Genomic DNA, 26,472 nt, shown 5'->3' on the forward strand with positions numbered 1-26,472 from the left:
GTGAACACTAACTTCTCTGACTTCAAGTTAAAGATGGCCGATCAAACATATGCACTAAGCTCACCTCCCTCCTCAAAACTTAACTAAAACAAAATTAAACAGCTTTTTTTTTAAGGCAAAACCCCAAAAAATCAATAGGTACAGAAGAAAAACCAACAGCAACAAAAATTTTGGAAGTTAGTCCAGTGCGGTAAGGAAACAACATAAGTAGTGGAGAAATCCAAAACGCAGCTTGATTATATCGCATTGGTAATACTGGGTATCTCTGGAAGGAAAGGCAGAAAATGAAGCTTAAAGGGGTTTAGCTGAGCCGGGCGCGGTGGCTCAAGCCTGTAATCCCAGCACTTTGGGAGGCTGAGACGGGTGGATCACGAGGTCAGGAGATCGAGACCATCCTGGCTAACAAGGTGAAACCCCATCTCTACTAAAAAGTACAAAACACTAGCCGGGCGAGGTGGCGGGCGCCTGTAGTCCCAGCTACTCGGGAGGCTGAGGCAGGAGAATAGCGTGAACCCGGGAGGCGAAGCTTGCAGTGAGCTGAGATCCGGCCACTGCACTCCAGCCTGGGTGACACAGCAAGACTCCGTCTCAAAAAAAAAAAAAAGGGGGGGGGTTTAGCTGAAAGTCTGCTTAAGAAGAGGTTAGACCCTGAGATCACCTTTCTAACTTCATCTTGCCAAACAACTGTCCCTCTCTCACCACAGCAAAAAGCTGGAGATTTATTCTTTATATACTGTATACAGTAAAATAAAGCATCTCCTGACTGGCACAGCTATCACAATTGAGGAGAAGTACACCATTCTGAAAACAGGGGATTAAGTATGAGAGCTTACATAGTGCATGCTGATATCCCCAATCTTCCCTCCCCTGCCACACACACACTTAGACGTCTGAAAATGCTGGCATGCAAGAAAAATTCTAGAAGCTCATTGTTGGGGTAATTTTACCAGCCCCCCCCAAAAAAATCACCAAAAGATACTGACAAAGGAACCCCTCGCCGAGCCCCACCAAGGTAACTGTCGATCCCGATCACCCTAGGGTTAAGGGGAGGGAATGGGAGAATAACTTCCATGGGAGCTGACATTAAGTGGCAACGTAAGTATGCTATGTCTTGGATCCACTATAAATCCACATTTATTGCTAAGCATGTACAGAAATAGGGTCCAGACTTTTCAATGCTCTTGACTACTGTCTTATTTTAAGTTTCCCCAGAAGAAGAATCTGAAACAAGCATTTGAGTCCAAGGAATTTACTCAGGAGAGGACCCCAGAAAGGATAAGTAGAGACATAAGGAAGTGAGACAGGAAAATAAGTCAATAAAGGATATGTTATCAAGCAAGTTAGGTCAACTAAAACTTATTTCCATGGGGAACTCAGAAATGGCATAGAATACCTACCTCAGAGGTATTTCACACCATCCTCCTTCCTGGTGGACAAGGAAGCTGAAGTATTTATACACCAGCTTCCACGAGTTATGAGCTGAGGACTACTGGCACAGGGGCAGGGGCCGGGGGCAGGAGGAGAGAAGAGGTGGTATTAATTCCCCATTTCTGGCTTCCAGAGAAAGCCCTTTGGCAAACAGGTGCAGGTGCTAGCAAACTGAAGGTTGAGTCAGCATGCACTGAAGGTAAGAACCCAAGGGATATGAACAAGGCACTAGCAGCATCTGCTACGTCCACCATGATAACTGAGCTAATTTGTGTCACTATCTTATTCAATGTAAAAATCACTTGTATAGGTTCACTCTTGAATTCTTCCTTGTCTTTAAGAAAGCTAATACCTAGTAGTAAATGACAGGGGTCCAAAATTATCAAGCACTTGTACCAAATTATCTATGCACAGCTGTACAACATTTTAGTTAATGATACTAACCTGATCACTCTGTATTATAGTTAAATATTAGTCATCTCTGTTTTACCAATGAGAAAATGAGCCCAAAGCAATAAAGTGATGCATTAGGTCCAAAAGAAAATTGAGGTAAAAATAAAAACTAAACTCATGGCTACCATTTTAAACATTCAAAACATGCTGTTTATTAACTTCCATGTTCACAATAATTTTGTCAATTCTCTGCTATAAGAATTTTAGCCCAGAGCAACTAAGCAGAAAGGTACATGTTACTTTATTTCATGATTGGGTAGCCAAAACTAAAAATCATACCTGCCTGTAATATTAACTTTCCAAAAGGTAAATGCAACCTGAATGTCTCCTAGGCCCATTAAACAGAGCATCCTTTTAGGTTACTCTAACAATATTATATCTCTAAACCCACTGGCTCAAAAACATCACTTATCAAAGTTGTTAAACGTCAGTCTCCACTCATGTTCTCACTCACAGCACACTTCCTATTTCTACAGGAGTCTCTCTCTCTCAGTCTTTCTCTCTTCTTTACAAAAATACCTTCCTTTGTAATATCCACTTTGTTTAAACATAGGTACACCACAGTAGAAGGACTGGGATTCCTAATGATATAATCTTTCAGTTTCATATCCTAAGGGATATAATTGCTTAGCTATGAAGTGAGGTTAGGGAAGACTAGGTCTGAATGGTTGAATCAATGCTCCTTTCTGATATTCAGGCCCTGTGGCAAACTCTGGACTGCTATGCCAGGATCCTTACTCACACGCTTGTTCTCCTAGGGATTCTGCTATCTCTCCTTGCAATCTGATCACCATATACCAGTTTAAGCATGCACAATTGTGGGCAGAGTTTGCCAACTTTCCTATGGGTCCATAATGCAGCACAGGGGACATAGCTAGGTACATACTCAAGTGTCCCTAACTTTTCTGGGACAATTAAAGAGACTATTGAAAGCATACATAAAATATCCAGTGGAGTATTGCTAAGCTTCTCATTCCAGCTATGACTAAGCCAAAACAATTTGTTATACAAGTTTGAATTCTTCACAACAGGAGGACAGAGATGGTTTATCAAAACCCAGAAATTAAACTGTTAGTTCAAACCAGTTTATTGCCAAGTTTCTGTAGCTGGCTTGCCCAAAGAAGTTGCTTTTGTTCAGAGCGCTTATTTTTCTGCCTATGAGGCTGTGAGGAAAAGACACTGACCTACTTCCAAAAATGTCAGTAATAACATAAAACCTCTAAACAGATGTTTCATATCATCAATAATATTTGCATCATTTGACTACCATCTTGGGTACATGATAACTAAGGATAGCAGTGTAATTAAAAAATACCTTTTCCTATAGATCATAAAAATGACTTTGACTTCTTTTCCCATATCCCCCTGTCCCTATACATATTCCAATCATTTTATTTCCATGAGAAAAAATAAAGAAGAATCTCTTATATTCTAAATTAAGCAGAATATCTTACTTTCTAAGGTAAACTAGCCTGATCATTTCTTTATTCTCAATTTCCCTCAATATTTAAAATATCAGTTGATCACGTCAATTCACTATTCCGGAAAAGGTTCTCAAGGGATTGAGTCTTTATTTTGAATCCCTTGACAACATCTAATATAATTCTTTGTAATTAACAGCCACACACACACAAAAAAATGTCTCATATTAACCACTACTGACTTACCAAATGCAACAGTCTTTCTAAGCAATTCTAAGCAATTCAACAACTTTGTATAAACAGTACTAGTCTCAGTTTCTAAATAGAGAGCCTGTTATATCTTCTAGTTTTTCATGAAGTATAGGCTTTCTTACACTAAAGATTTCTGGGTTACTTGGGGCTCATTTCCACCTGTCTACAAGGCACAACAATACAGAGAAAGAGCTGCTGGACATGTCAGGTACTCAGTCAACTTAAACTCTTTTGTGGCTTAAATTGTGTCCCCCAAAAATATTTGTTCAAGTCCTCATTCCTAATACCTGTGAATGTGATCTTATTTGGAATTAGGGTCTTTGCAGATGTAATAAAGTTAAATGAGGTCTTCAGGGTGGGCCTTAATCCAATACGATTGGCATATTTAAAAGAAGAGGCTGGGCATGGTGGCTCACACCTGTAATCCCAATACTTTTGGAGGCTGAGGCAGGAGGATGATTTGAGCCCTGGACTTCAAGACCAGCCTGGGCAACATAGCAAGACTCCATCTCTATTATTTAAAATACAATAAAATAAATACAACAAAAGAAGAAGAGATACAGACACACAAGGAAAATGCTATGTGATTAAAGAGGGAGAGATTGGAGTTATGCTGTCATAAGTCAAGGAACACAGAGGATTGCTGGCAGCAACCATCAGCTAGGAGAAAAGCATGAAACAGATTCTCTGTGAGCACTGAAGAAGGAACCAATCCAGCTTACCTCTGGATTTTAGATTTCTAGACTCCAGACCTGTGAGATAATAAATTTCTGTTGTTTTTTAAAGCCACCTAGTTTGTAGTACTTTGTTACAGCAGCCCTAGGAAATTAATACATCTACCGAGAAATAGAACTATTAACTGAGGGACCAAAATTTAAAAGAAAAAATCTTAACACATAACATAATTTAGCTTATAGAAAATGCCATTATGAATATGAAGTTGAATAGGTTAATCAATAATATTTTATAAATAACTTTTATTCTATTTCTCATTAATATCTCAGAAAACAGAACTACATAGGTTAAAAAAAAATTTAACAGGAATGCTTATAAAAAGAAAATATAAACTAGCAGGGCTTCTCTGGGATCAACACAGTGTTGCATATCTTTTTTTTTTTTTTTTTTTTTTTTGAGATGGAGTTTCACCCTTGTCGCCCAGGCTGGAGTGCAGTGGCGTGATGTCGGCTCACTGAAACCTCGGCCTCCTTGATTCAAATGATTCTTCTGCCTCTGCCTCCCGAGTAGCTGGGATTACAGGTGTCCGCCACCCCACCTGGATAATTTTTTTTCTATTTTTAGAAGAGATGGGGTTTCACCAAGTTGGCCAGTCTGGTCTCGAAATCCTGACCTTAGGTGATCTGTCTGCCTCAGCCCCCAAAGTGCTGGGATTACAGGTGTGCGCCACTGTGCCCAGCCCCTGTTCCCCTCTTTATCCTCTCCATAGCAAATATCACCATCTGACATACTATATAGTAATTTGTTTTTAACATACACACAATAGCTATGTGTTGACTGAAAGAATAAATGAACAAAGGTAATCTTTCACACACAGAATAAGTTAATGAGGTAAAAGTGTTAATTATTATATGCTTGACTATATGATTACTGGTAAGTTCCTAATTCCTTCTCTATTATTCCTGCTTCTCTTTTACAACTTTCACTACGCTAAGAAGTGTACAGAATTTTCCTCTTCCTTTTTCACCATATTCTTCATCAATTAAGATTGCTTCACATAAGATAAAGCTTCCTTTTAGTAACTGACCCATTTGAAACTCTTAGATGATCCTTAGAAGAAAGAGGCACTCACTAGGATTTAGTGGCTGACTACAATCCAGCTGCATATTTCTCCCTGTGGAAAATATTCTACAAAAGCCCAAGAGAGGAAACTAAGTGGAATCTTAGGTTTCAAACTTCTTTTACATGAAGTCAATATTAATATCCTCGGGGCAAGTCCTATTTGACAAAACTAAAACTCTAGGAGAAAGAAAAACAGATTATCAACTCCCCTAAACTATCCTTAAAGAAGATTAAGTCAAAAATATGGTTTAGAAATAAGTATATTTGTGAATGAAACACTGAGCTTTAATGCCAGGGGAAAATGAAGAAATCGTATGAAATTCAAGAAAAGCTAAAAAATGGTAGGCAAACAGCTCCAGCATTTTCTCTTTCAGTTCCCTATATATTATTCCCTGCCCCCACTTCAAAAGAAGGAAAAGAAGAAGCAATCTGAGGAAATATAACACATCTCAGAACACACTTAAAAGCAAAACAGACTCAGATGGTCTCACCTGGAAAACTAGAATATCTCCATATGTATAAGGCTTGCAATTTTTTTTTTTTTTTTTTTTTTTTTTTCTTGAGACGGAGTCTTGCTCTGTCGCCCAGGCTAGAGTGCAGCGGTGTGATCTTGGCTCACAGCAAGGCTTGCAATTTTTAAAAGGGAGTTCATAAAAGCAGTTGTGAATAATAAAACGCAATTATTTTCCTAATCCAGGATCTACTGTGTGTAGCTCTTTTCTTTGCCTATGAAGTTGTTTAAATTATGCCTCTCCACCTCAAGTATAATCTAGATGACAAAAAATCTTACAGTGAATCCCCAAAGCCATCCTTTGAACCATTCTGAAAAATAAAAGGCCAATGCACGGGATCAAACAATACTTTATTACCTGGAGCAGTAAGTCAACATAAGATACATCAAGGTTTGGTCGGGTTACTTAAATCCATAAATCAACATTATCGTGGCTGCTTTGTACCGATATTTAGTATCCATGCTACGTTTCATAATCCCTAATCTGATACCTGTTCTCTCAGATTCACCCATGAATTATAAACCTGGTTTACTTCCCTATTCATCTACTTACCTTCCTCTTTCCACAAACTTTTCTTCCTTTTTTCTTTTTTTTTCTTTTTTCTCGTGCCACTCATCCTTACTCCTCTAAATTTCTTACCCTTTCTGCTTTCCTAAAAAAAAAAAAAAATCCAAATTCCTTTAAAGAACTGACTGTTTCTCTATCCTAACTCTGTCATAAAAGCAGGGTGAGAAAATGTGACATGAGATACTAATGTCTACATTGCCTTTGAGGAAGTGTTGATCTATGCCTATGATATAAATGCATATTTCTTTCTAAAAGAATGTCCTAAGGAGACCTTGAATCTAAAAGCTCTGGATACAAATTTTCTGCTTTGAGAAGAGTTTTCTTCCTTCAAGAATGAACTGGTGGGGCATGGTAGCTTACACTTGCAATCCTAGCACTTTGGAAGAGGCACTGGCGGGCAGATCACTTGAAGTCAGGAGTTTGAGACCAGCCTGGCCAACATGGTGAAATCCCGTCTCTACTAAAAATACTAAAATTAGCCAGACATGGTGGTGGGTGCCTGTAATCCCAGCTACTCAGGAAACTGAGGCAGGAGAATCACTTGAACCCGGGAGGCGGAGGTTGCAGTGAGCCAAGACGGTGTCACTATACTACAGCCTGGGTGACAAAGCAAGACTCTGCCTCAAAAAAATAAAAAATAAAATAAAATAATGAACTTCACAGATCTTATCTCGGTGACTCACAAATCTAATTTGAGAAGGTAGATAATTCTTCCACCTCCATATTTTTGGTACAAGTTAGATTTTTAAACAAATGTTCAATGGGAATGCAGCACTGACATGTAATGCTAACTATTATTTCCATATGGGTTTTGTTGTTACTGTTGTTTGAAGGAGAAGGAAAATAAAAAGACTTTCTTTTGCATTAAAATGCCGTAGGAACAAAGGAGTTACTAAAGAATCTTGCATGTTCCACAGGCTGTGTATATACACATGGCCAGAGTCACCTTTCCTTTTGCAGGCTTGCATATTGCTAAGATAGACAGGTTTCAGCCCTTCCATTTGTAGCAAGACATTTTCTCTGTATGTCATTTGGCAGATGCAGTTGTGGGACTCTGCCAATTCACCCTGGAGCCCTCCATTTTAATCAGTATCACATAAAGTTTAACACATGCTTTGAAATATGCACCAGATCCAAGGCTTTGCCTGGAGACGGGGGTGGGGATGCTTGCTACAAAAACACATACCATCCCGGCCGCTACTCCACAAGCAATTATCTTTCACCTTTGGCTGAACCAAGAGAACTGTCAACACAGGCACACTGCCAACCAGGGGAGAGGTTACGGGGTCAAAGCAGGAAAAAGGGCTGGATGCTTTGGGGTTCAGCTCGGACATCTGTTAATCTCTCTGGCTACATGGAAGAAGCATTCTCTTCAGTCACCAAGACACAGCTATAAAAGCAGCAGCTAATACTGCTAGTACACTAGAATTTTAGCAACGGTTTTCTAGTAGTAAACTTCTTAGTAAAAGCAAAAAGCTCCTGCAGCACAACAGGACAACCACGTATGAAAAGCTAAAGAACTCAGATCAGCAAATTCACATACATCAGGAAACTGCCACTGTGAACTGGGCTGCGTAGACAAGAGGATTAAAACAAACCTCATATGTTAGGAATAAACACTTGTTTTCTTCATCATAAATACAAGTTAAAAATATGTGAAAGTATTCTTAAAGGTTTTTTTTTTTTTTTTGAACAGAGAAACCAAAGTTGCCATTGATACTTTTTTTAAAAAAAGAAAAATTATTAAAGCATAGATGAAGTGTCTCCATAAGTATCCAAAAATAAATAAACAGCTAAAACAGAGATGAAAGTCAGGATCTCCCTAGCTCCAGGATACAAACTGCCAAACACGCACACACAGACACTCACATAGACAGAGCTAAGATCTTTCCTAAAATGCCTATCTAAAATATATGAATATCGTACCTCTTCCACAAGTAAAACTAATCTCTTATAACAAGAATTAAAAAAAATTATCTTAGGTGTCATTTGCTAACCATTTCTGAAGGCTAGCCTAGATCTTTGCATTGAAAAGGGCTCTAAGGCTTAGTACAATGCAGTGGGAAGAGTGCCATGCTGAATCACATCTGTCAGGGCTGACACTAATGGACATAACAATACCACTTGTGGCACTTAACTGTTCCACATCAGTTAGACCAGTGGGTCCAAATTTGTTTTGTTTTGTTTTGTTTTAGACAGAGTCTTGCTCTGTCCCCCAGGCTGGAGTGCAGTGGTGCAATCTTGGCTCACTGCAAGCTCCACCTCCCAGGTTCATGCCATTCTCCTGCCTCAGCCTCCCGAGTAGCTGGCACTACAGGCGCCCGCCACCACACCAGCTAATTTTTTTGTATTTTTAGTAGAGACGGGGTTTCACCTTGTTAGCCAGAACAGTCTCGATCTCCTGACCTCGTGATCTGCCCACCTCGGCCTCCCAAAGTGCTGGGATTACAGGCTTGAGCCAGCTCTGAAGTTTTAAGGTTATCCAAAAACAATCTACTGGTATATACATAGATACACACATATACATACATAATTTTCATCTTAAAAAACAAAGAAAGACACTAAGTTACTAACATTTGATTTTAAAATAACAACAATGATACCCTTCCTTATTCTCCATATGTCAGTCATGTATCACATACAGAATTCAAGCTATAGTGTACTGGGGAAAGACAGTGCAGAACAGTTGACAGTAATATTCTCATTTAGTTATTTTCTTTCAGTTTATTGTGCTATATTGTAGATTATAGGTGCTCAGATAAATAAAACTAGATTATCCAGTTTTAAACATGTATAAAATGCACAAATGGCCTTGAAATATTCCTAAAATATTCCTGTAGTTTGTAAATAATACTAATAATAGTAGCACATGTAAATGACAAGAAAATAGCAAGGTTAATACCTATCTTCAACTTGCTGTGCTAAGACCATTATAATAATGGTCCCCAATAGATCATCTCTCTCTGTGCCCATGTGCCTTTGCAATGTGACACTGCTGCTTCTTTCATCAAGAGGTAAGAGCCATTTCTCCATGCTCTTGACTCTAAATTGTCCGTGGGACTTGTTTTGGCTAATACAATGTAGTGGACATTGTCAAATTCTGGAGACTGGGTTTGAAGGGGCACAGCAGTTTGATTTCTCTCCCTCTCTGAACCGTAGGGCCACCATGCAATGATGAAGCAGTTTAGTCTACTGGGGAATAAGATACCATGTGGAGAACTGAGATAACCTACCCAACAACTAACACCAACTGCCAGCCAGGAACATGAGTGATTCCTGGTGAGGCCACAAGACAAATTCCATAGCTGTGCCCAGCCTGATACCTCTATGGTATCATAAAAAAATTATAAATCAGTATTGTTTTAAGTCATTAAGTTTGGGGTGGTTTGTTACACAGCAATGAATAACTGATACACCTGCTAAGAGCCCCTGGTCAAATATATCATGTGGTAAATATAATGATCAGATATGATAGGAAAGAACATACAAAATTTGAAATTATCAAGAAGGCTATCTGTACAAGGAATTCAAATGTATTATTAACAATGGACCTCTCTCTAAATGTATACCCTGCCTTAACATACTAGCTAATGAGAGTAGTACATGTGTGTATGATTTATATATATATATATAAATATGTATATGGGATATACATACACAAAAATATTTTATTGATGGCCGCCCATAATCAAAAGGTTTGTAGCCACTGACTGAGCTAATGAGAATAGTACACATATATCATTTATAAATACAGATATTGGGCACAAATATTCCACTTCCTTTGAAGAAAATTCAAAATCTTTAAAGAAATTTTCTTTAAAGATTTCGAATATTCCTAGTAAGCTGCCATGCACTAGGTCATGCAGTAAAGCTGAAAAAAAGAATCTCTTCATGCTTGGTGTGGTGGCTCATGCCTGTAATCCCAGGACTTTTGGAAGCCAAGGCAGGCAGATCGCTTGAGCTCAGGAGTTCAAGACCAGCCTGGGCAACAAAAAAGACCTATCTCTACAAAAATTACAAAAATGAGCTGGGCATGGTGGTGCATGCCTGTGGTTCCAGCTACTCAGGAGGCTGAGGTGGGAGGATGGCTTGAGCCTGGGAGGCAGAGATTGCAGTGAGCCAAGATTGTACCACTGCACTCTAGCCTGGGCAACAGAGCCAGACCCTGCCTGTTTCACCTCTATTTCCAAAAATTAGAAATTCCTAACTATGCCAGAAAGTAAGAGTCTCCATAGTTCTAATATTCTTTTACTAATAGAATGCATCTGCAGTTTATAATATTGTGTATACTCCACCATCCCATAATATTTTACTTACTACACTAATATCACTACAACTAAGATAGTGATCTCAACCAACCGGTAGAAACGATGAAAAAGAGCATTAAATCTAATCATGCCCCTTTCTAGCCCTAACTTAAAACCCTCAGGGACTTATCTATAAAGCCTGAATTTATTATTATGGCAGATTTCTATATTAGATCAATGGCAATATAATTCAAAGAGACAGGAAATAGAAGAAAAGCATGTGGTGGTTTGGTGATGGGGAGGGGGAGGACAGTGATACAGCCGATGAAAGGAGAACCTTGGGCATGTCAAGTGCAAAGTGGAGTCACTGGAGAGGGGAAGGTTGAAAAATAAAGGGAGGAGAAAGGAATTAACTGACAGTACAAGGAAATGACACCGAGCACAGGTGGAAGAAATAGCCTTAACCAGAAGGAATCACTGCTTCCTCTGAGAATGGAATTAAAGCAATAAAGAATGGTGGAGACAGACAGTTAAGGAACAAGAGTGCTGAAAGCCAAGAGAATTTCTGCCTAATGGCCCTCAGTTTCTCTATGACATTGGTTAAGAGATAAGGTTATCAATAAAGAAAAAGGAGGCTTTATCTCTGTGAAGAAGGAGGTAAACTCTTCATCAAAGTAAAATGCCTTTTCATGTCACACTGAATAATAATAGATGAATACCAACTTTATGCTTACTCATACTACATTATCTCTATTTCAAGTCAAAATCAGAACATTTTTCATCGTTATCTTGCCCTTCTCTATTTCTTGTGTACTAACTGTACAACAGAAATAAGGAGTGAGAAAAAATAAGTGACAAAAGCATGAGAAGTTATAGCTAAACCAACGTCTGAAAATACAACGTTATCCAATTTTACCACTGCCAACAGCAAAATGAAATATAGATCACTTTATTCGCTGACATCAATCTAGTATCTAAACTTGGCTACTCAGAAAAGTTTACCAACATCTTGAACCTATTTGTTTATATGTTACTGATGTTAGCATCCATTTTTGCTCATGGTATAAAATTAAATTGAGATGCTTACAATTTTATTCAATCTCTTCTACTACATACTCTTCACAAATCATGAAGAAACTAGAAAAGGAGCATCCCAGAATATACTACTGATTCTGACATTGATATGGACCTTAATAATCTGGAGGGCTCTCACAAAGAACATATATCTATTTCAGAGAGTGTCTAAATCCCCTAACATTTTATGTGCACGTGGTAATTCTTCTAAAAAAGAAGGTTCACGAGTTTCACTACATTCTCAAAAAGTTTACATCCCTAAAATGCTTATGAACTATTGCTACAGATAGCTCCCTTCTCCAAAGTTAATAGAAGAAACTCTGCTTGAAGACGTATCAAGAAAGTCAAACATGGCTGGGCGTGGTGGCTCACACTTGTAATCCCAGCACTTTGGGAGGCTGAGGTGGGTGGATCACGAGGTCAGGAGTTCAAGAACAGCCTGGCCAAGATGGTGAAACCCTGTCTCTACTAAAAATACAAAAAATTAGCTGGGCATGGTGATGGGTACCTATAATCCCAGCTACTCAGGAGGCTGAGGCAGAGAATCGCTTGAACCTGGGAGGCAAAGGTTGCAGTGAGCCGAGATTGCGCCATTGTACTCCAGCCTGGGCAACAGAGTGAGACTCCATCTTAAGAAAAACAAAAGAAAAGAAAGAAAGAAAGAAAGTCAAACAATACTTGCCCCATTAGGCCACAGACTTCTTCATTAGGGAAGCTGGGAGGGCCATATGTTTAGTAGACTACGAAAAGCTGAAGACACTCTGCTGGGAAGTAGGCTGGACTATTTTTTGGCATTTGTTTGCTTTCTTATATGGTTTATTTAGAGGTAAAGGAAAGGTACAAATTAATAACAGACTTTAGTTTAAGTAAAAAAAACAACGTTATAGTACTGAAAACCAGATATTCATTACCCTCAAATCCTCTGGCACCAGGGTAAAATTACCAAATCCAAGGGCAGGATAGCCCTCAAAAGTAGGCTAAGACCACCATGGTTCAAGCCAGCTTTTAATGGCACTACACACAAAATCTATGCTAAAAATATAGCTTTCTATATACAGTCATCCCTCAGTATCCACAAGAGATTAGTTCCAGGACTTCTCTGCAAATACCAGTATCTGTGGATGCTCAAGTCCCTTACATAAAATGGTGTAACATTTGCATATAACCTATGTACATACTCCTTTATATTTCAAATCATCTGTAGATTACCTATAGTATCTAACACAATGTAAAAACTATGCAAAAAGTTGTTATACTCTATTGTTTTTATTTGTATTATTTTTATTTTTTTTTAATTGTTTTGCTTTTGTACGAATATTCTCATCTGCCATTGGCTGAACTGGTGGATTTGGAGGGATGGCTGTATCCTATTAGATACAAAGACCACAGAAACACACACACACACAGACACACACACGCACACACAAAGTTATCTGTGTCAACCACCAGACTAGAAGACTTTGAGAGAGTAAGGGCTCTTCCTAGTTTTTTTCATCCTGATCAAATTTCTTAAGGAAATTGAAGAACAGAAAAATCTATACATTTAGAGACAATCTCCTACTTACTAAGCTAAGAGCTGTCATGTGAATTCCACTTTTGTTATTTGCCTCATTTTCTTCTCTGTTTAGAAGTTACAGTGAGTTGCTCAACACATATATAAAATATTTCATTTGTTCAATCAGTAATGGGGTCGAAATTGTACGTTTAAAATTCAGTGATTACAGGCCGGGCGCGGTGGCTCACGCCTGTAATCCCAGCACTTTGGGAGGTCAAGGCGGGCTGATCATGAGGTCAGGAGATCGACACCATCCTGGTTAACACGGTGAAACCCCGTTTCTACTAAAAAAAAATACAAAGAAAAAAAAATTAGCAGGTCGTGGTGGCAGGCTCCTGTAATCCCAGCTACTCTGGAGGCTGAGGCAGAAGAATCACTTGAACCAGGGAGTCGGAGTTTGCAGCGAGCTGAGATCACGCCACTGCGCTCCAGCCTGGTGACAAAGCAAGACTCCATCTTCCAAAAAAAAAAAAAAAAAAAAAAAAAAAAAAAAAAAACACTGTACCTAAGAGAAAAAAATTCATCTGGAATTTCAAAGATAAATTGCATCTAGAGATATCAAATTTGAATATAATAGTCACAGGTTTCATCAGCAAATTAATCACCTAAGAAAGGCGGGAAAATATTAAAACTCTTAAAATATCCATGGAGAGTCTCTGTCCCTAAATGCATATGTCAAAAAAGAAAAGCAAGGCAGTACACCTAGGTTCTGTGGGAACAAAAAGATGAAATCAATTCAGATTCATGTCCTCAAGAAACTGTAAGTAAATGATTATCATAAGGAATTCTACTTCCTGGAGTCTATCTTGCCTACAGGTTTCCCTCCTCCAAATACCTGCCCCAGAGCTACTTTGTCACCTAGTATTCTGCAAGTGAGTCCTATGTAATTTAAAGTCCACATTCTTTATGGTGGTGTGCCATAGCCAGAACACATCTTAACCATCAGCACTGCAAACTGTTTTTAGAAACAAGGGCTCTCAAATGTTCTACTTCCCTTCCAATTAAACTCTCACTGGTACAGAAGGCAATTATCTCCCATGACAAGCCATCAGTACTTCTAAAATGATATTTTCTGTTTTCAAAAATTTACAAATACTTTAAAGTTCAAATAAAGATCCATTGTCACTGTTCTGTTCTAATGGGTAACTACACACGGAGAGCTCAATGGTTGGCTAACTTCATACACACACGTGCATACATACACACACATGGGCAAGTAAGCACCTCAACCTGACAAAGCCTTTCCTATCTCCTCAAACAACTGTCCTAATCTGAAGATAATTTTTCCTCCTCTGCATGCACACTCATGTGCGCACGCACACACACACACACACACACACACACACACACACCCCTATAAAAAAGAACAACTTAGGTGGCCATAAGACCTACAAAATTCTTTTCATTTACAAAATTTTAACTTTTCTGCGTTTTGGATTATGGATTCATTTCTCTGTTGAGATCCTAAACAAGAGGGAATAAGAAAAATGCCTCATTCCCAATCATTGAATAGCCTAACAATAATGAATTAAATTTTCTGGTAGTCCTCATTACCTGTTGAATGTGCTTCCCAGCCTATATTTCTGATCCACTTCATTATCAATGACCAGAGAAAAGAATAAACCAAACTTCATTGGGATAGAAGAATAAAATGTATCAGTTACCTAGAAAATATGCTACATATTTATTGTTTTAACAAGATATTTTTAAAAATTTGGTCGTCCTTCTTCGCTTTTATTAATACTATATGAATGCATCCCTTCTGGATAATTCTTTGCAAACCACTAAACAAGACAGATAAACACACATGATATTCACAAGAAGACATTTGTGAACAGATTTCTGGAGGAGACTAATCACTTTCCAACAAAATACTTTCCCAGAGTCATTCACCCCGCCAAAAAAAAAACAGCTGAAAGGTGTGTGTGTGTCATGGTCAGGAGGCCGGGACAAGAGGACATAAGGAATGTAATTATCTAGTTGAAAAGTTAACTTACCTTCTTTTTTGAAGACAGGGTCTCATTTTGTCACCCCAGTGGAAGTGCAGTTGGGTGCGACCATAGCTTACTGCAGCCTCCATCTCCTGGGTTCAAAGTGATCCTCCTGCCTCAGCTTTCCAAGGAGCTGGGACTACAGACATGTGCCACTATGCCCAGGTAATATTTTTTTTGTTTTTTTTTTTTTTTAGAGACAGGGTTGTCCAGGCTAACCTAATCCTGTCCAGGCTAACCTGCCTTATTTCTTTTGGGTAACTATTATCAGCTGAAATTCTGCCTTGGATTATCTCTCAGAGATTTTTACTTTTCTGTAGTTTGTTATCACTACATTACTCCTTTAGCCTAGGAAGACATTCAGACCATGGCCTCGTGGAATGGATTTTTAAAAACAGCCACAAAATTCTTTGACATTCATCCTATCAAGAGATAGGTGTCTATGATCCCTTCCCTTGACTATAGCTGTCTTGCAACTGCTTTGACCACTATAACACAACTTCCAAGGCTAGGTCAAAGAAAGTGATCAAGTTTCCACATTGTGCTTGGAGCCCATAAGAAGTTCAACCATACCGGGGATATTTCCATGCTGTGAGGAAAAGTCACGTGTAAGCACTTAAGTCAGCACTTCTAGTCTTTAAGCCATCCCAACAAAGGTGCCAGAGTTGTGAAGGAAGGGGCCCCTAAATTATTCCAGCTCTCAAGCCTAAGCCCCTCTCAGCATTAAAGTCATCCCAGCTGATACCCCAGACATCTTGGGGACAGAGTCAAGTGTGTGCCCTTACCAAATTCCTGACCCACAGATTTTATAAGCCTAATAAAATCGTTGGTGTTTTTAGCTACTAAGTTTTATGACAATTTGTTATGCAGAAATAGTAACTGGAACATTATATATCCAGATTTAAGTCAAATGCACCTTATTATTAAACCTGGAATATCTCACACAGCTATATGAGATTTCTCATCCTTCTAAATTCTAACATTTTATCTCTATTTCTTCCATGGCACTTAGCATTTTCTACCTTGTATTCCTATTGTTTATGTATATTTTTCTTTTTTTTTTTTTTTTTTTTGAGACAGAGTCTTGCTCTGTCACGCAGGCTAGAGTGCAGTGGTGCGATCTCAGCTCACTGCAACTCTGCCTCCCAGGTTCAGGTGATTCTCCTGCCTCAGCCTCCCAAGTAGCTGGGATTATAGGTGCCCACCACCACACCCAGCTAATTTTTGTATCTGTAGTAGAGAAGGGGTTTCACCATCTTGTCCAGACTGGTCTCAAACTCCTAACCTCGTGATCCACCTGCCTCAGCCTCCCAAAGTGCTGGGATTACAGGCATGAGCCACTGCACCCATTCTATTTTTCATTAGAAAACAAAGTTCCTGTGTTTCTGAATTGAATAACATAATGCCTACCATAGTATTTTACATATTATAAATACTCAATACATATTTCATGAATGAGTGAGTGAGCTAATCAAGATTAGGTGAGAAAGAGACATTAATGCTACAAAGGAAAAGAAATATATAGCAGATAAAAGGAAGAAATAAAATAGTTATTGAAAGGATAAAAACAAACAACATGCATTTGTTTTTATTTTGGAAATGTGCTGAAAGAATTCACAATGGATCAATATACTTGACTCTACAAAATATTAAATTTAAAAAAAAAATTTTAGAAAAAAAAAACCAGACTAGGGAAATATTAACCTCCTGAAACAAAATAAGAGTCTCTATTGTAAAAAGAGTTCAAATCTTTTATGGAAAAAAACAAGTTCCCAATACTATACATGATAGAAACTCACACAAGGAAAGGCAAACATATAAACAATAGACAGGGAAAGGACAAGGAAAAACAGCAATGACATGTTAGGACAGTGGAATCCCAATCCTGCATAGTTCAAAATATTATTAAAACACTCATAAATCTTCATATATTCCAGCATGATCCTTTAGTAACAGAACTGAAAGCTGATGGAAACCTTAATTTACATGCAGTAAAATTTACATTTGTGTATACATTTCTATGAGTTTTGACAAATGCATAGAGTTGTGCAATCACCACCCTAATCAAGATACTAAACAGTTGCATTTACCCATAATATTCCATTTATACAATATTCTAGAAAAGCCAAAACAATGGAGGTGGAGAACACAGATTAGTGGTTGCCAGGGATTATAAATGAAAGGAAGGTTTAACTACAAAGAGTAGTATAAAGAAATTTTAGAAGGTGATAGAATTATTCTCTGCATCCTGTTTGCAGTAGTGGTTATATGAGTCTATACATGTTTTAAAATTCATATACACCAAAGAAAAGTGAACTTTACTATATGTAATTTAAATTTAAAAAATTTAACAGACGGATTCTTGCTCTGTCACCCAGGCTGGACTACACCGGTGCAATCACAGCTCACTGCAGCCTCAAACTCCTGGGCTCAAGCCATCCTCCTTCCTCAGCCTCCTGAGTAGCTGGGACTACCGGCTTATGCCACCATACCCAGCTAATTTTTTTTTTTTTTTTTTTTTTTTTTTTTTTTTTTTTTTTGTAGAGACAAAATCTCACTATGTTACCCAGACTAATCTCAAACTCCTGGCCTCAAGTGATCTTCCCACCTCAGCCTCCAAAGTGCTGGGATTACAGACATCAGCCACCAAGTACAGCTTATAATTAAAATTTTTTAAAAAAAAAAAAAAACTACTTCAGGGTTACTTGCTAAAACTTCTTCTCAAGATGTAGAAGGATGTGAGAAAACACAAGTAAGCTAGATTTCTCTCTCTTCTAGATCATCCTTAGGCCTACTGCTTTAGCCATCCTGAACATTTTGAATATTTCTTCTTCTTTGCTTATTTTTATTTCTCTATATTTCAATTCTCTTAGCATTATTTTGATGGCGTTTTCATGCCCAGTAAAGAAAACATCTGGCAGAGGACAAGACTAAAGCACTTGCTGTGAGCACAGCAATCCTAGGAATTCTCAACTGGGTTTCTCCAGGGCCAGGAAGAAATCCAGGCTAGACTGCACATCACAGGGATTGTTGGAGGGCTCCAGATCCAACCTCAAACTTGGCTTCACTACATTCTGCACACGTGGCAGGGGTCTAGGGTTGCGGAAAAGAAACTACAGCCACCAGTAAACTCAATCGTTCATACCAAGAAGTATCAGAACAGAGGAAGATGACAAAATACTGAGCTCAATGTATAGCTTAACCACGTAACTGAGAAACACAATCACCAGACGCATGAAATTATTTGAAGAGACTCTAGAAAGGCCAAGAGCCCAAAATTAAATTTCTTTTCTTTAATTTCTTTTTTCTAATCTTTGTTTTTGTATTTTGCACCTGCCACTTCAAGACCAAAATCAAATTTCTAAGAATAAAATTAAAAGATGCATTTAAGTCTCGCTAATTTCTATGGTTTAGATTGCTTATGAGAACAGATATAGGGTTTGGTTTCTCACTGACATTAAAGCCATCACTGAAAATATAGCTTTAAAAAAAAAACTATTTCTTAACATTGAAATCTGAAAATAATAAGGAAAATCTTTTAAAGTCATGTATATAAATTCCCTTCCCAAAGCTCATACTGTCCAAAATAAGTTTATTTAAAAATACTCACAGAGAAATGTAGTTGCAATTGTTCAATAAGAAAATGGAGTTGTGAACAACTGGTACCGCCACCCACCGTGCCCAGAGATGGGGTTTCACCAGGTGTGAGCCACTGCACCTGGCCAAGTTCCTTTTTACCCTAAAGAACAGAAACCAAACTGCCATACTGTCTTTAAACTAGATTTAAAAAATATTGCTTTCTGTGGGGAGCCAAAAAACAAATTAAATGAACAAAAAATAAATAAAGCAGATTTAAGGAATAAATTATTTCTCTTTTCTCACCCAAACTCAATATCAGTAAAGAGACACTGATCTTTTAAATTTAATGGTCATATAATATATGTGTGCTTTTTCATTGAAGTCAGGTTCAAAATATTTCAGAAGCGTATGTAATACAAATAATTTTTTAAGGCAAGCAGAAAAAAATGTTTAAAAATGAGATCCCACATTACCCCCAGACCATTCATTTAGGCAAAAGAGTAAGAAGCAAAAATTGGTACAAACATACAACTATCAAAATCAAGAAGAAAAGAGAAAAGAAAGTAAATCCAGGAACACCAGACCAACTTCTTTGACAACAAAGACCACACTCTGTGCATGTTTTGCATAATATCTAGCATACAAGAGGCTTCAACAATACTTCTTTTACATAGTGGTGAATACATGGACTACATGAACTCAGTCAATAGTACTGTGCCAGATCTAAGTCAAAAGATGTTCTACGCCATACATTAAAGAGTAAATTTTGCTGTAGTGAAGACTTAACCAAAGAAAGTAAAGGTTTGAAAGGACCATGGTGACAACTAATCTTACCCATTTACTCAAGGAATAATGCCTAGGAGCCTTCAATATCTTTTATAGGCAATTAGTTCACTTCCTTAAATCAGTTGCATAACCCATATAGTCTGGCAAAGGCAAGTTAGAATTGTAAAAGTAAATAAATCCTTCCCCTTGTTAAAGGGCTCACACAGAATGATTACATTATAAATGTTATTTAGTCCCACAAAGCCTAAAGCAAACTAATCAAAATAAGAAATACAGATCTTCTCTCCTGTACAAATCAATTCCATAATAAGTGAAATCCAGAAAAAAATTTCAAAAGGAAAACTAGAAAACAGTTGACAATTAACAAAGAACTTTTTGAGGATTTTTTTTTTTTTAATCACTTCAAACTAAAGTCACAGTTCCAAAATAAGATATACACAGTATTTTGGAAGCACACAGGAAGAAGATCAACACAGAAAATGGAATAGGATAAAATGGAGGGGTTTTCTACTGCTCTAAAGATGGCTCTATGTCCCATGGCAGAACCCACATGTATGTCCACTAAATGCTTTCAATCTACTACCATGTTAAAAACAAAATGACAACAACAAATGCAATATGAGAACCTAAAAGATTTGTTGAAAATAAACTTAACTTAAAATTCACTACAGTAGCCCCCCTATCTCTTATCCACAGAAGGTTTGTTCCAAGTTCCCCCATATATCCCTGAAACCATGGATAGTACCATGGCCTATATAACTGTATATACCTATGATAAAGTTTAATTTATAAACTAAGCACAGGAAGAGATTAACCACAATAAATAATAATAAATGATAAAATAGAACAATTATAACCATATGCCAGTATCACTACTCTTGCACTTTGGAGCCATTACTAAGTAAAATAAGGGCTGCTTGAACACAAGCAGTCAATACTGCCACAGTAAATCTGATAACCAAGAGGTTACTAAGTGACTAACAGGTGGATAGGACAGGGAGCATATACAGCATGGTTACGCTGGACCAAGGGATGATTCTGTCCCAGGTGGAACTGAACAGGGGATTTCATCACACTACTCCAAATGGTGAACAACTTGAAGTTTATTAATTGTTTATTTCTGGAATTTTCCATTTAATATTTTTGAACTACAGTTGACTCTGGATAACTGAAACCATTAAAAGTGAAACCATAAATAAGTGTGGACTACTGTACAATACTAACAGTAAAACGGACAATTTTGAAACTCCTCCTCAGATTCGCTAAATGATTGACCTTGTATATTCTCTTATTTTTCTGCAGCTTCCCAGGTATATTGGAAGAAAGACAGAAGACTGAGAGACATCTAGCTAGACCCCATTTTAAATGAAACTATACAATTGTTTCCTAGATCCAAAGGCAACACATCAATGTACAAGTTTTTTTAAGTAATTCTATTTGAGGCCAAAATAATAGAGTATAGGTTTTCTTTTCCTGAGTAACAAACTGCTATAAATTTAGCAACTTAAAGCCACACGCAACTATTATCTCAGAGTTAACTCATGGATCAGGGGTTTAGAATGCCAGTATTACTATTGGGTCTGCATCCTTTGTTCAGAGTCTCACCAGGCTGAAATCATGGTGTCAATCATTGCTGGGGGTCTCTCTCACTTGGAACCCAGGGTCCTCTTTTAAGCTTATTAAGGTTGTTGGCAGAATTCAGTTCCTTGTGATTGTAAGACCGAAGTCCCCATTTTCTTGTTGGCTGTCAGGCGGGGATCATTTTTAGCAACTCAAGGCTGCCTACAGTTTCCTGCCATGTGGCCTTCTCCCAAAATGGCACTTTGTTTCTTCAAGACCAACAATAGAGTATCTGCTGGAGCACTGAATCTTTCTAACATCTTCTATCTCTGACCTCCTGGCCCTCTTTTAAAGGATCTCCTCTGATTAGATCAAGCCCACCCTCTCAAGAAGAGGTGATTTTATTGGATGTACATGCAAGGGGGCAAGAATCCTGGAGGACATTTTAGAATTCTGTTTACCACATGCAATTAAAGAAAAAGAGCTTCCTAGTGATAAAGTTCTATCTAAAGACCTTTCGATTTTAGACCACATGCAATTAAAGAAAAAGAGCTTCCTAATGATAAAGTTCTATATAAAACCTTGCATACAGAAGAATGCACAAGCCACATATGCTTCAGAGGATCCTCAAATAGTATTTTTTGTGTTTTATCTTTTAATAAAATTGAACAACAAACAGTTTGAGATTATAATCTCAGATAAATTATTAGAGCTTAATTTACTCATTCAAGTTTAATTAGGGTAGAACCAGTTAGTGATGTTTTGGCTGGTATATCCCAAAAAGAAGCCAATGTACCAACCTGGCTCCACAGTATCAAGGACAAAGTTCACCCATGGATCACTCACTGCAGCACCTCAGGACACATTGGGTAGAAGAATAAAAAGAGGGATGCTCACCAAGAAAAAGCAGTCACCTACATAATTTCTAGAAGAGCCCAGACCAACTATCAATATTAAGTAAGACTTTCAAGTCTGTTTTCTCAGTACAATTCTAAAGAAGCATACTTAGAAATGTTTGAAAAAAGAAGTTACCATGATACAGAAAGAATATAAGAACAAGAACAAATTCTTTAAAGCCAAAACTGTGACTGTTGGACTGAAAAATAATAATAAAGTCCTAAATAGCAGCAATGACAAAGCTAAAAACTGAATTAATAAATTAGAAGGCAAACACATAGGGAAAATGATGAAAAGATTGTGAAGAAAAAGCAAGAGACGTGGAAGATACTTATCTTTCTAGGCTATATGATAGCAGGTTATGGCAGAGACTAGCTTAGCTATTCATCAAGCCTATTTCTTCTTTCTCCTGATCACACAGCTAGAGTATATTTCCGACCCTCCTTTGCAGTGATTGGCCTCTGGCCAATGTAATATTGGCAGAAGTGAGACGTGCCACTTATAAGCTTCATCCCTAAAAAACCTCCAGGCATTACTTACTCTCTTTCCCCTTCTGTGGTACCCTTGAAAGCCACAAGGTGGAAGACTCCTAGATCTCTTGAAAGTCACCCACCAGGGACGTGCATTTTGGTCTTTACATAAGCAAAACATAAAATTTCTATTATGAGATTTTAGAGTTTGTTACAGCAGGGAACATTATTTAAGGAATACAGAAACAGGTGTTGGAAATATGGTGTTACCCCCCAAAAAAAATCTAAAATAAAAGACATGGGTTTAGTAGTCAGGCAGTGGGCAGTAAGAACATATATTTAACAAGTTAAAAGGCTGAAAAGCCCTATAATACTGTGGCAAAACAACTAGTAAAATTGGAACCTATAATAAGTGAATAGGCATATCACTTCCCTATTGGGCCTACTGCATTATAAGTAAATAAAGAGTGAGAGTTATAGTGTACACTGGTATTTACTTTCTGCTTTTGGCAAGGTATTGCATAAAAACGATAAGCTCAGAAAAGTATTAGCTCATTTGCAGACTGAAATTATAGGGAACAGAAGTAGTCCCAGAAACTTAGGCCTCACAGGGTTAAAAGGGGAATATATACAGATCCTAAACAGTATGAGAAAAAACAAATAGTAAAGACTTATGCAATAAAGTCCCAGGAAGGCTTTTAGTTCAACAAAGTGACTCAACTCTGAGGCAGAGATGTCAGATTCAAGCATGATCTTACCACCCACTGTTTCACGTCACCTCAATGTAAGGCCATCAAACTGAGAAAGAAGCATGAAGCAAGGGCTATGCTCCCCAACCTCCACTACTTCCCCAAAGAGAGGAGAAGAAAAACAAAATCATTCTTGAAAATTATATTTAGGGAAGAACAGTGGGTATGGTGTCCTCACAGAACCTATTGGAAAGAAAAAGATGAGATGCCTACATTTTGAGGGAATGATAATGTCAAAAAAACACAAATTTGGACTAAATATTAATAAATGTTTGTTCAGAACATTAAACCAACCCTCAGGCAAAAAGCAAAAAGCAGGCAGTAAAAGACATATATAAATGTAAATGTAGACACAATTGCAGATACAGATATATAGATACAGAGAGAGAAAGAGAAGTATGCCTTCTAAGGAATGTATATTTCCCAGCATCTACTTCAGAAGTATATATTTAAAATATATATATAATATATAAAAAATAAAAAATATATAAAGTATATATATACACATATAAAGTATATATATACACACATATAAAGTATATACATATACACACACATATAAACAAGTAAAAGCCAGTGTGCAGCTAGGAGCTCAAGAGAACAATGAGCAAAGGAGTTCCTTCCAGGGAATCAAGGTCTAAGCAAGGAAATTCCCCTACTACCAGAGCAGAGGAACTTCCCAGGGCCTGCCTAAGTAGATTTATATGATTTGTTATGAAGCAGAGAATATTGTTCGTCTCCCATTCTTCCCTTTTCTAAATAAAAGGTTTTGTTATAATTATTTTATTCTAGCTTCTTCATTGTATATTGGGGGTGGAAGGAGACACCAGTACACACAACTTGCAATCTTAGTTGAGTAGTTACCAGCTCATGAAGAACCATGGCTGAATCTTATGGAGAGGGTTGAGCATCCCTGGAAGATACTAGATTTTGAGATGGATGTAATGACTACATGGGCCATTGGACTGTTGCCCCCTAGGGAAGGAGTGTGTTCTATGTATGAGAGAAAGAATGAAAAGATATTTGATCACCAGAAGGTAGACTGTGCCAGATACTATTATTCATCAAACCTATATCCTCCTCCTGTTAGAGAAGGAGTGAGATTACATTTTCCAGCCTCTCTTGCAGGTAGGTATGGCTATATAATTAAGTTCAGACCAACAGAATATGGGTAGAAGTGACGTGTGGCATCCATGCCTGGCCCTTAAAGACCCTCCCACATGCAACACTCTTTGATCTTTCTCCTTCTAAAGCAATCTTCAAAGCCATCTTAAAGACGGAAGAGCCATACAATGGGAGGATTCTAAGTCCTTAAATCACCATTGCAAAGAAAACCATCACAAACCAGAAACACTGTTTTGGGCTTGAGGCAGTGAGAAATAAACCACTTCCTCTCCCTCTTATCTGGGAATTCAAACATTTATTGAACACCTAGTATGTACAAAGTACATGGTATTTTCTCTCTTCTATCTTCCTTACGTTCTAGGTACTACAAAAGATTTTTTAATGTGTTAACATATCTTTACTCAAGGATCCTGAGATGAAAAATGTTATAGGAGAAATAAAGATTTCTCAGTTAATTAAAAGTCCTGGATTTACAAAAGATTTCTTCATCATTTCTTTATATGACAAAAATAGAGCAAACAGCTAATAGTTTACACAGATTGAGTATCATAGTAGACAAATTCATTTCAACCCAACCTGAATTCTAATGCAGGATCTCACCTTTACAAGTTGTTTGAACTTGAGCAAGTTACTTCCCTCTTCTTGGTCTTAATTTCTTCAGATAATTGAGGAATGAGCCCAGTTAGCCTCACATTAAATAAAGTAATATTCTTCATGGCTTCCTCTTTCATCAAAAGGGAAGCAAATTAATTTCTCAAGCAGAGGCTCAGAAAAAGCAATTTTTAAAAAGGCAGCTTCCATAGAGGCTTTGTACTATACTCCCCTATATTTTAAAAGCTTAGGAGAAACTGAGCAAACCACAATAAAGACTTATCTCAGAAGATAGCTTCATTCCTGTATTCAAAATATGTACCCAGCAATGCAAAGGTATATTGTCACTGATTAATTTTGTTTCTTCACCACTATAAACAATGAAATCACACAATTATCTCTGTCAGGTTTATCATCTACTTTTAAACTCTGCACTTTGTGAAGTATAACACTGACAAAATTTAAAGGAAGAAAGGGAAAATATCTGTATTCCCTGAGGAAACGGTAACTGGAGAATCTCTTTTGGAGGATCAAATAGATATTATGGATCAAATAGACATCTGAATAGATTATCAAGGCTAGTCAAGACCTAAAATATGATTTGAAATATAATCTATTCCTTCATTCCTCACAGAATGATAAAAACTGCAAATGATCTATTCAAGAACACTATTGTTTACAGAACCAAAAAGTACTTTCCATAAACAACTGATTCTTGTATTTGTTGCTGTAGGCTACATCATCAGGTATACTAAAAATTTTTCATAAAATCAATGTGACAAATTTCAAGTGAGCAAATACCATTGTAAAACATTACTGACCTTTCATTCATAATTTAAAAAAAGAAATTTAGATGTTCCTTGTGACTTTGGTGACTTAGGGATGAAAATGTTTTAACAAATGTAAATACTGGTAACATATTTATTAATATACAAGCTGTTAATAAATCCTTTTCTTTGATCATAATTCAAAGCACTTCCCAATAGGCCTTTTTTCACTGACACCTATTAATATCAGAAATATGCATATATAACATGCTATCTTGCTTACATAGTAAATAATCAACCAAAGACACATGTGGTACAATTTAGGTTATTAACTAGAAGGAGAACTTTAAAATATCTTGAGCTTTAAATTACATGCAAAGTCAAGGGAAGTATACAAACAATAGAAGAATTTCTTCATAATCTCAATGTAAACCATTACAACTGACCAATATTTACTGAACATCTACAGAGCAAAACAATATAATTGTCCATTGCTCTGTTAAAAAAAAAGAAAACATTTTTAATCACATGTTCCCATAAATATGAAGGACTTCCCTAAAATGATAAGAAACAACTAGATACTTGGCAAAGAGAAACCTGTGTTTAACTCAATACTGATAAGCCACTGGCCAACCTATCATAAACCCAAGA

At 37.3% G+C, this 26,472-nt stretch overlaps 1 protein-coding gene and 1 long non-coding RNA gene across 7 annotated transcripts in view; both read right to left on the reverse strand.

Moving 5' to 3' along the window:
- The window catches only part of LOC139357893 (uncharacterized), a 104,676-nt gene extending 78,205 nt beyond the window's left edge, over positions 1-26,471 (reverse strand). The window contains exon 1 of the long non-coding RNA XR_011611896.1: positions 1-26,471. This exon is cut by the window's left edge and continues 58,470 nt beyond it. This is a non-coding gene — a long non-coding RNA (uncharacterized lncRNA).
- The window catches only part of LOC105465254 (exocyst complex component 6B), a 676,825-nt gene that overhangs the window by 536,631 nt on the left and 113,722 nt on the right, over positions 1-26,472 (reverse strand). The gene's annotated exons all lie outside the window — the stretch shown is intronic.

The sequence above is a fragment of the Macaca nemestrina genome, chromosome 13 (assembly GCF_043159975.1).
Source record: "Macaca nemestrina isolate mMacNem1 chromosome 13, mMacNem.hap1, whole genome shotgun sequence".
NCBI classification, from domain to species: domain Eukaryota; kingdom Metazoa; phylum Chordata; class Mammalia; order Primates; family Cercopithecidae; genus Macaca; species Macaca nemestrina.